Below are 12,151 nucleotides of genomic sequence, written 5' to 3'. Positions count from 1 at the left end.
TGTCTTGAGTTCAGTCCCTGGCACCACATTTGCCAGAATGTTGCTCTAAACAAATTTTTTAAAGAATGTGTGTTTTTTTTTTTTTAAGAAGGTCTTTATTGGTGGTGGGGAAACTTTTTTTTTTTTTATCAGAGTGCTGATCAGCTCTGGTTAATAGTGGTGCAGGGAGTTGAACCTGGGACTTCAGAGCCTCAGTCTTGAGAGTCTCTTTGCATAACCATTATGCTATCTACCCCCGCCCAAGAATTTTTAATAAAGAACTTTTAAGATTTATTTGACGAGAGAAGAGGGAGGGGAAGAGAGAACCAGGGCCGCACTCTGGCACATGTAGTGCTAAAGATTGAACTCGGGACTTCATGCTTTTTAAGTCCAGCCCTGTAGCCACTGAATTGCAATAATTTTTTTTTTTCTTTTCTTTACCAGAGTGCTGCTTAGTTTTGGCTTATAGTGGTACTGGGATTGAACCTTGGAGTTTAGGGCCTCAGGCATGAAAGTCATAGCAGTCATGCTATCTCTCCAGCCCAATAAATCTTTAAAAGTAAAGAAAAGGAAGGAGGGGAGTCGGGCGGTAGCGCAGCAGGTTAAGCACATGTGGCACAAAGCGCAAGGACCAGCCTAAGGATCCTGGTTTGAGCCCTGGCTCCCCACCTGCAGAGGAGTTGCTTCACAGGCGGTGAAGCAGGTCTGCAGGTGTCTGTCTTTCTCTCCCCCTCTCTGTCTTCCCCTCCTCTCTCCATTTCTCTCTGTCCTATCCAACAACGATGACAACAAGAATATCTACAACAATAAAACAACAACAAGGGCAACAAAAGGGAATAAATAAATAAATTTTAAAAAAAGAGAAAAGGAAGGAGACCAGCTGGTGGTGTGCCTGGTTAAATGCACACATTACAGTGCAAAAAGACCCCTGGTCCCCACCTGTAGGGGGAGAGCTTCACCAGTGACAAAGTATGGCTGCAAGTGTCTGTCTCTTTTCCCCTCTGTCTCCTCTCCCTTCTCAATATGTCTCTATCCAATAATAAAAATAAATAAACATAAATAAAGGAAGCTCTGAGGTTCTAGATTCAATACACAGCACCATAAGCCAGAGCTGAGCAGTGCTGTCTTTCTCTGAATCTTTTTCTCTGTATCTCTTATTAAAATAATTATATATAGTGGCATGCCTGGTAGAACACATGTTATCATGTAGGAAAACAGTTTTAAGACCCTGATCCCACCTGCAAGCAGAAGCTTCACAAGCCATAGAGCAGTGCTGCAAGCCTCTGCTTCTCAGCTTCTATCAAATAAATAAATAGCCTCCGGGTGTAGTGGCACTGAGCCCCAGCAATAACCCTGGTGGTAAAAATAATAAAGAGTGTGGGGGTAGATAGCATAGTGGTTATGCAAAGAGACTGTCATACCTGAGACTCTTAAGTCCCAGGTTCAATCCCTGCACCACCATAAGTCAGAGCTAAGCAGTGCTCTGGTAAATAATAATAATAAATAATAAAAAGATTAGCTGGGGAAGAGGCCAGGTGGTGGTGCACCCAGTTAAGCACACACACAGTACTAAGCACAAGGACCCTCACAAGGATCCAGGTCTGAGCCCCAACTTCCCACTTCACAAGAAGTGAAGTAGGTCTGTAGGTATCTTTTTTCCATTGTTTTAAAAAATTTATTTACTTTCCCTTTTGTTGCTCTTTTTTTATTGTTGTTGTAGTTATTGTCATTGTTAGATAGGACAGAGAGAAATGGAGAGAGGAGGGGAAGACGGGGAGAGAGAGACACCTGCAGACCTGCTTCACCGCCTGTAGAGCAACTCCCCTGCCGTGGGGAGCCGGGGGCTTGAACTGGGATCCTTAAGCTGGTCCTTGTGCTTTGCACCATGTGTGCTTAACCCATTGCACTACTGCCGAACTCTTTTTTTTTTTTTTAACAGCACTGCTCAACTCTGGCTTATGGTGGTGCAGGGGCTTAAACCTGGGACTTTGGAGCCTCAGGTACAAAAGTCTCTTTGCATAACCATTACACTATCTACCCCCTCCTCCCACCAAGTGTCTATCTTTCTCCATCTCCTCTGTCCTATCCAATACAATGGAAGAAAATGGCTGCCAGGAGCAATGTATTTGTAGTGCCAGCACTGAACCTCAGAAATAACCCTGGAGGCAAAAAAAAAAAAGACTAGCTGGGGCGGCCAAGAGGTATTCTGGTTAAGTGCACATGTACAATGTGCAAGGATCTAGGTTCAAGTCCCTGATGCCCACCTGCAAGGGGAAAGCTTCAGAAGTAGTGAAGTAGGGCTGCAGGTGTCTTTCTCTGTCTTTTTCCTTCCCTATCTCCCCCACCCCTCTAAATTTCTCTATGTCTCTATCTAATAAAAAAAATTAAAATATTTAAAATAATAATAAAGACTAGTTGGTAAACAAATTAGGAGGCAGATTCTTCTAATGATGAAAGCTAAGGTTCAAAATTATTTTTTCTTTATTTTTTTTAATATTTATTTTCCCTTTTGTTGCCCTTGTTTTTTATCATTGTAGTTGTTGTTGTTATTGTCATCATTGTAAGATAGGACAGAGAGAAATGGAGAGAGGAGGGGAAGACAGAGGAGAGAAAGATAGACACCTGCAAACCTGCTTCACCACTTGTGAAGTGGCTCCCCTGCAGGTGGGGAGCTGGGGGCTCAAACCCGGATCTTTACTCCAGTTCTTGCGCTTTGCGCCACGTGTGCTTAACCCACTGTGCTACCTCCCGACTCCCTTCAGTGTACTTTTAATTGACTTCTTGTGAGGGAGGCTAACAGAATAATTATATGTGATTGAACATTCTCTTTAATGTAGGATGCTTGTAGTTCTTGTTCTAGATTAATTCTACATTGAGGAAATAGGGGAAACAGCTTTCAGTGGCCAGATCTTTTTTAATAGAAGAATTGGCATTTGCCCTCACAGCAGTTTCAAACCCCAAATACATCAACCCATATATCTTTGACAGGAGAAACTGTCCTGTTTACCTGACAGGTAAACTGTTAATGTAAATTTATCCAGTCTTCCACCTCCCAGGCATATGTGTGTGAGTGTGTTCTTCAATATTGATTTACAAATTTATGAGCTAGTGGGTATAATTCACACTGTTCCCATCACCAGATTTCTATATCCAATTCCCTTGTTGGAAATTCCAGTAGTTCTCCCAAGGTCACAGATAGGGGTTGACTATTTTATATATATATTCTTTTTTTTTTTTTCCTATGGTTCTGTCCACTTCCAAGTCACACCTACATCTACTACTACCTTCTAGTGTCTTTCCTTTTTTTCTTTTCTCAGGATCCTTATGGATTTGGAGTTTGAGCCCTCTGGTAATCTTCCCCTGATATTTCTCCCTATCTAGGGGTATGGACCAGAAATTTTTGTGGGGTGCAGAAGGTAAAAATTAGACTACCTTTTTTCTGGCCTGGGAGATGGCACAGTGGATAAAGCACCAGACTCTCAAGCATGAAGTCCTGAGTTCAGTCCCCAGCAGTACATGTACCAGAGTGATTCTGGTTCTCTCTCTTCCTATCATTCTCATTAATAAATAAAATTTTTAAAAAGGAAATGCATATCTTTGGAAAAAAGAAAATTAGACTAGTTTTGCAAACCAAGCTATTGCCCCTCTCTAGTAAATAAGAGCTCAATTAAAACCAGTCAGATTTAATTAAGAGATGTAAACCTCTTTCCACTCCCCTACCAAAAACAAGTTTTTGCATTAGTGTTTATAAGGAAGGAAATAAGTACTTGGTTGGGGTTAGTCTAAGTCTGGAAAATAGATTATAGAGCATAGACATAGTCCGCATGTTCAGTTTGATTACAAATTGGCTATGTGAAAAGGCACAGTGGGTCTGGTGAAACAGTTTATTTGAATAGCATGCTGCTTTGCCATGTGTGCTTGTGTCCCAGGTTTGAACCCAGCAGCCACAGCACTGAAAGAAGTTTCAGTGCTGTGGTCTCTTTCACTCTCTATCTATCATAAAGAAACAGTCATGGGGGCCTGGCAGTGCACCAGGTAAAGTGCACATATTACCAAGTGCCCCCACTTCCCACCTACAGGGGGTCTATTTCATGAGTGGTGAAGCAGGTCTGCAGGTGTCTATCATTCTCTCCCTCTTTCTATCTCCCTGTCCTCTCGCAATTTTTCTCTTTCCTATCTAAAATTAGGAAAAAATGACTGCCAGGAGCCCCAGCGATAACCTTGGTGGCAATTAAAAAATAAAAAGTGAGTCGGCAGTAGTGTAGCAGGTTAAGCGCAGGTGGCACAAGCTCAAGGATCAGCCTAAGGATCCTGGTTCAAGCTCCCGGCTCCCCACCTGCAGGGGAGTCGCTTCACAGGCGGTAAAGCAGGTCTGCAGGTGTCTGTCTTTCCCCCCTCTCTGTCTTCCCCTCCCCTCTCCATTTCTCTCTGTCCTATCCAACAACGACGACATCAATAATAACTACAACAATAAAACAAGGGCAACAAAAGGGAATAAATATTTTTAAGAAATAAAAGGGAGTCGGGCGGTAGCACAGCGGGTTAAGCGCAGGTGGCGCAAAGTGCAAGGACCAGCGTAAGGATCCCAGCTTGAGCCCCCAGCTCCCCACTTGCAAGGGAGTTGCTTCACAAACGGTAAAGCAGGTCTGCAGGTGTCTTACCTTTCTCTCCCCCTGTCTTCCCCTCCTTTCTCCATTTCTCTTTGTCCTATCCAACAATAACGACATCAATAACAACAGTAAAAAGGGGCAACAAAAGTAATAAATTAGTAAAATATTAATAATTAAAGAGTGGTCTGGGAGATTGCACATAGATAGAGCATTGGACTTTCAACCATGAGGTCCCGAGTTCAATCCCTGGCAGCACATATACCTAAGTGATGTCTGGTTCTTTCTCTCACTTCCTATCTTTCTCATTAATAAGTAAAACCTTTTTTTATTTACTTATTTTCCCTTTTGTTGCCCTTGTTTTTTTATTGTTGTAGTTATTATTGCTGTTGTTGTTGTCATCGTTGTTGGGTAGGACAGAGAAATGGAGAGAGATGGGGAAGACAGAGAGGGGGAGAGAAAGATAGACACCTGCAGGCCTGCTTCACTGTGAAACGACTCCCCTGCAGGTAGGGAGCCAGGGGCTCGAACTGGGATCCTTATGCCAGTCCTTGCGCTTTGCGCTATGTGCACTTAACCCACTGTGCTACCACTCGACTCCCAAATAAAATCTTTTTTTTAAAAAAAGTAGAACAAATTGAAAAAACAAAAGAAAAGGTCACTTAATTTCTGAGGCTGTGAGGTCCCAGGTTCAATCCCCAGCACCACCACAAGCTAGAGCTAAGCAGTGCTCTAGTTTCTGTGTCTGTATCTCTAAAATAAAATATATAGGGAAAAAACGAGGAGTAAAACAACAACAACAAAAAAATAGTTTCTTAGAAAAAGTCACTACAAATTAAAGACAATGAGGGAAACAGAAATAGATCTTGTTCCTCATTCTTTTGCCCAAGTGAATGCTTGTTCCTTTCTGCCCATAGGGAGATCCTAAGCCATGGAGGTACTTTAGCGTTCTCTCCTATTCAAATTCCTCACTCAGTTTTGTTGTGCCTCAGCTTTGGGTGGAAGTGTGGATTGTGCAATTTCTCTTGACAAGTTAAAAAGAGAGCTTCTGCTCCTTTGCAGCCGCTGAAGAAAGGTTTGGATTTTTCCTGGTTCAATGGAGTAAGGTTGCTGCTGTTCATTGCTGCTGTTCGGGGCCCAGAGATGTAAAAAAACAGAACAGTTTTCTGGAATAGGGAATGTGTCCACAGGATTATTTGCTGTAAGATACAACAACCACCACTCCTTGGAGCTGAAGGAAATGCAATTTGAAAGAAAAGTGGGACTGAAGTGGGAAATATGCCTAGGCAAAAACAGGAGTGTGGAAATGCACTTGACATTAACAGTCAAATGAAAAAAAAAAAAAAAAAGACTTAAAAAAAAACTTCCACACCCAGCCTTTTCCCTCTCCCCCTGCCTCTACTCTGGAAAGTCTGAAGCATGCTTGGAAAGCTCTTCTCTGTTTTCTTCTCTCTTCCTCCCCCGTTTCTGAGCTCCCAGCTGCTCGACCTCTTGCGAAACTGTGAGGAAGCGCTGAGATTTTTGATGGGCTCCAGATGTGAACTGGGGTGAGGGTGGAGGCTGGGGGGTGGTAGGTCTGTAGTCCCCTGAGTGCTGTAAGTGTGGGAACATGAGGACCTGACACAACAGCATCCAGGACACATTGCAGAGCCTTTATCATACATAATTTGTCAGCTGGTGCCTAGGCTAGGACAGATGTTGAATACTGTTTCAAACCCTGCCTCAGAGTCAGCTGCTTGCAGGGCAGGCTTTATTTCCTTTGAAATTTCTTCTAACCTAGAAAAACTGGGGGATATGAAAGAGTTACCTGAAAAGTCTACAAGGTATCCATCCCATCCAGAGCCCTTCACATGTTGGTGCTTGGCACACAGGCTACAACAATTTCAGTTTTCTTTTTTAAAACCAGAATATTTAAAATTAGTTATCTGTCTAAGGACAGGTGGCTAGATTTAGAGTACTTTCATGAGCCTCAAACAATATGAGAAGAATAAGCAGTTTTCCCACTTCTAAATGCTGAGGCTTCCTGTCACCTTAGTGCATGTTGGATCCTGATGGTTGACCTGCTAGCTTGTTCTCCCAACCCCTTCCTGTGCCCACTGAGCTCCAGTCTCCCTGTTTTTTTTGTTTTTTTTAGGGGGTCTGGGGGGGCAGTCCCTACTAATGCTGGCCCTGTCAATGAATAACCAAAGATTCCTGCAGTTCAGCCTCCTGCTGTTACTGGGTAAAGAACATACACTATAACCACTGAATCAGAACAAAATTTACCCACCCCACAGGACAAATTATTTTCTGCTGTCTTTTCCAGTTGGAGTTTATGCCAACCTTGGGGGCTTTCTGCTACCTCCTTCATGAGGAACAGTCTCAAAATCTTGTAGCGCAAATTAAAGAGGCCCAGTCTAGCTGAATTCAGCTCCCTTGTGCCTCCGCAGTGAGTCTCCTGGGGCAAGAGCTTGCTGGCTTTGCCAAGGGAGGGATCCACTGTCAGTGTTGGATTTCGAGGTGAGGGTTGAGAGCGTGACTTCAAGCTCAGTTTTTAGACTCTTCTCAGGTTTTTAGTCCCCCTTTTAGCACCCTCTCCCCCAACACACACACACCAATGGACTCAAACTACTATAGGACAGTGCTGGACAATACCTATAGCTTGCTGCCTAAATCCCCATATGTAATCCAGAGTTGTGGTGGGGGGTGAAGTTCCTAAGGACAAGATAGTTCCATTCAGCTTTCCTGGACTTAACTGTTTGCATGGCACAGCTTCCTGTGCAGGGCTATCAGTCTCATTTACAGTTCTTTCGTTGTGCGGCTTGGAATAGGGCTATGAGAAGGGCTGTGGAGTTGGGAGGCAGACCTGGTACCCTTCAGTAAATGTCCAAGAGGTGTCAAGAGTATGCTGTGCCACTATGAGGGTCACTGGGAGCAGAAGCAGTCTTCAGGGACCTAAAGGATCTAATGGAGAAAGAATCTGTCTATACACAGAAGTGCCTTCAAGCCTTAGGGTGGAGGGTGGTCTGGGAGAGTATGAAAAGGGAAGATGAGGGGAGAATGGTGTGTGTGTGTGTGTGTGTGTGTGTGTGTGTGTGTGTGTGTGTGTCAGTGGTGGAGAACCCAGCTGCAGAAATGAACAAAGCGGGCGCTGTGCAGGCGGGGGGAGGTGCTGCTGTGGAAAAGAGCGGTGGGGGGACCTCGGGCTCCAGCCCCACAAGGGCGGCTTCTCTGGCTGGCCAGGCGGACAGGACGGGGGGACGGGGCGGGGACTGGGGGGGGGGAGGCGGGACCGGCTCGCTCTCCTCCTACTCTGCGGTTCCCGGGGAAAAGCAACAGTGTCCTCCCGAGTCTAAGGCCACGACAGCCGAGACCGGTGTCCCCCTGTGCCCCCCAGAGGTAAGAGCGCGCCCCCCTCAAAAGGCTGGAGAAGTGACGTCCCGGGACCCGGCCGAGAGAGCACCGGTCGGCCCCGGGCTGGGAGCCTGCGAGGGGCTGGGGCGGGAGGGGCCGCCAGGTGAGTGCGTGTCGGGGCGGGAGGGGGCGAAAGGGGTCCGGGGAGCCTTCAGGTCCGCAGGCCGCTGCCGGCTGCCCTCCCGACTCGCTGCCTGCACCGCCGCCAGAGGGGGCTCTCGTGCCCCCCTTCCCGACGCCGGTCTCCGTTGCCTCGGTTGCTGCTCCTGCTGCACCCTGACCGTGGGTCGGATACTTTAGGGTGCTCGTCCGTCAGGGCCCCACCGCCGCCCCCACCCAGAGCACAGGACTGCCAGCCCCGCGCGGGCAGCTGAGGGTCCCCCGGGGCATCTCCGCCAAAGGCCCAGGCCAGGTGGCAGCTCAGGGACGGGGAGTCGCGCTCCCGGGCCGGAGCTCCACGCCTGGGGGGTAGGGGGGGCGTCTCGGGTGTGTTCCGGGGATCCGAGGCCGCTAACGAGGACTCGCACTTTCGGGTTCCGGGCGAGTTATCTGAGTCCCTGCGTGCGGAGGCCGGACGGGACGCCCTGGGAAAGTGAGTCCCAGGCTATGGCCACGCCCGCGCAGTCGGGATTCGAACCCCTGGCGGAGTTCCCCGGCGGATGCGGAGGCTGCGCCTCGTCACCCACTCGCCCCCGGACTGGGCAGTGAGGCCGGGAGGGGGCGCCCCGTGGGGTTATCCCGGCGTCCGCTTCTGTTCCTGCGGGGCGGCCGCGAGTGCGGGCCGGACCTGAGACGGCCCGACGCGGCTGGGGGCCAGGGCGCCGGGGCGGGGCTGCATTCTGGGCCCGTTAGCTCAGCGGTCCCAGAGGCTCCGGAGCTGAGTCATCACCGCCCCGCGATCACACGCACGGCGTCCCCGCGACGGCGAACACGAGTTACACACGCAGCCCGCCCGCACCTGGCCGCTTCCCCCCGACGCCCCCACTCAGACCCCTCCACACGCAGGATCATGACGTCTGCTAAGACGCGCGGCCCTCACACACACTCCGCTGTTCACACACACGCACACACACGCACACACTGCTACGCATCGGCCCCCCACTCTCACTACACACACTCAAACTAACGCCACCGCGCAGCCCCTCCCTCAAACCCAGGCTCTCGCACATCTCCCACAACACCTTCACACCCTCTCACACTCAGCCCCTCACTCTACTCACACTTCACACTGCTCACACTCACCCCTCACACTCACACTCACTTCGCATACTCCTCACACACCCCTCAAACACTTCTCACACTCACACACATCACACTTGTCACTCACACCCCTCACTCTCCTCACACTCCTCCCACTCACACCCCTCACACTTCTCACACTCACACTACTCACACACTTCTCACACTCACAACCCTCACACACTTCTCACACTCACACCCCTCACACTCCTCCCACTCACACCCCTCACTCTCCTCACACTCACACCCCTCACACTCCTCCCACTCACACCCCTCACTCTCCTCACACTCCTCCCACTCACACCCCTCACACACTTCTCACACTCACACCCCTCACACTCCTCACACTCACACCCCTCACACACTTCTCACACTCACACCCCTCACACTTCTCACACTCACACCCCTCACACAATTCTCACACTCACACCCCTCACACTCACATCCCTCACACTCACACCCCTCACACACTTCTCACACTCACACCCCTCACACTCACACCCCTCACACACTTCTCACACTCACACCCCTCACACTCACACCCCTCACACACTTCTCACACTCACCCCTCACACTCCTCACACTCACACCCCTCAAACACCCCTCACACTCACACCCCTCACACTCCTCACACTCACACCCCTCACACTCCTCACACTCACACCCCTCACACTCACACCCCTCACACACTTCTCACACTCACCCCTCACACTCCTCACACTCACACCCCTCACACACCCCTCACACTCACACCCCTCACACTCCTCACACTCACACCCCTCACACTCACACCCCTCACACACTTCTCACACTCACACCCCTCACACTCCTCACACTCACACCCCTCACACACCCCTCACACTCACACCCCTCACACTTCTCACACTCACACCCCTCACACTCACACCCCTCACACTCACACCCCTCACACTCACACCCCTCACACACTTCTCACACTCACACCCCTCACACACATCTCACACTCACACCCCTCACACACTTCTCACACTCACACCCCTCACACACATCTCACACTCACACCCCTCACACTCCTCCCACTCACACCCCTCACTCTCCTCACACTCACACCCCTCACACTCCTCCCACTCACACCCCTCACTCTCCTCACACTCCTCCCACTCACACCCCTCACACACTTCTCACACTCACACCCCTCACACTCCTCACACTCACACCCCTCACACACTTCTCACACTCACACCCCTCACACTTCTCACACTCACACCCCTCACACAATTCTCACACTCACACCCCTCACACTCACATCCCTCACACTCACACCCCTCACACACTTCTCACACTCACACCCCTCACACTCACACCCCTCACACACTTCTCACACTCACACCCCTCACACTCACACCCCTCACACACTTCTCACACTCACCCCTCACACTCCTCACACTCACACCCCTCAAACACCCCTCACACTCACACCCCTCACACTCCTCACACTCACACCCCTCACACTCCTCACACTCACACCCCTCACACTCACACCCCTCACACACTTCTCACACTCACCCCTCACACTCCTCACACTCACACCCCTCACACACCCCTCACACTCACACCCCTCACACTCCTCACACTCACACCCCTCACACTCACACCCCTCACACACTTCTCACACTCACACCCCTCACACTCCTCACACTCACACCCCTCACACACCCCTCACACTCACACCCCTCACACTTCTCACACTCACACCCCTCACACTCACACCCCTCACACTCACACCCCTCACACTCACACCCCTCACACACTTCTCACACTCACACCCCTCACACACATCTCACACTCACACCCCTCACACACTTCTCACACTCACACCCCTCACACACATCTCACACTCACACCCCTCACACACTTCTCACACTCACACCCCTCACACACATCTCACACTCACACCCCTCACACACTTCTCACACGCACACACTCCTCACACTTCTCACACACACACCCCTCACACTCCTCACTCACACACACACCCCTCACTCACACTTCTCACACTCACACCCCTCACACTCACACCCTCTCACACACTCCTCACACTCACAGGTCCCTCACACTCCTCACATTCACACCCCTCACACTTCTCTCTCTCTCACACACACACACACCCCGCACACATTCAAGGGCTCACACACTCTTGTGCTCTCACCCACTCGCGTCCCCCTCACACACTCAGATGCCCGTCAGTCAGTCACCCTCACACGGCCTCGCACACGCACCACCCGCCCCCTCAGCTGCCCCCCCAGCGGGTGGTGTCTGGCCGCCCCTCTTCCCTCAGCACAAACAAGCGGCTCCTTCTCCCGCCGCCAAAGAAAGGCCGCTTGTCCGGAGGGGGCGGGCGGCCGGCGGGGCCCACACTGCGGCCTTGTCCCACCTGGCGGCCGAGCCAGCCCGGGCTCTGGGCGGAAACCCCACCCGCCCCTCGCCGGCACCCCGACACGCGCGCTTGAAATCCTCACCCCACAGCACTCGCGCCTCCCGGCCGGCCCTCGCCTCCATTCCGGCCTGCCCTGCACGGTCCTCAGCACCCCAAGCTGCCCCCCACAAAGGCACCCGCTTTTCCAGAGGGTCTTGTGTCCTCTCTTCCCAGCTCTGGCTTCGACCCCCAACCTGGACCTCTGTGCCTGTCACCCTGACCCTCGTCCCTCCCGGCGGCGTCGGCCTCGCAGTTCCTCTGCACAGGCCCCGCTTCCTCCAGAGCCCCTGCGCCCGCCTCGGCCGGCAGCTGCCCGGGCTCCCCGGCCTTTCCTCTCTCCTCCCCGCCGCCCGCCGGGTTCCGGGGCCCCCCCAGCAGGGCTCCCGGCCTCAGTTCCCTTCCCCTCCCGCCTCCTCGCCCGGCGGTCGCCACTACGCCGCGGGCCTCGGCCACCGCCATGCGACGCCCCGGGCGAGGC

This window comes from Erinaceus europaeus, chromosome 20 (genome assembly GCF_950295315.1).
Source record: "Erinaceus europaeus chromosome 20, mEriEur2.1, whole genome shotgun sequence".
NCBI classification, from domain to species: domain Eukaryota; kingdom Metazoa; phylum Chordata; class Mammalia; order Eulipotyphla; family Erinaceidae; genus Erinaceus; species Erinaceus europaeus.
Note: the sequence above shows the minus strand (reverse complement) of the source record.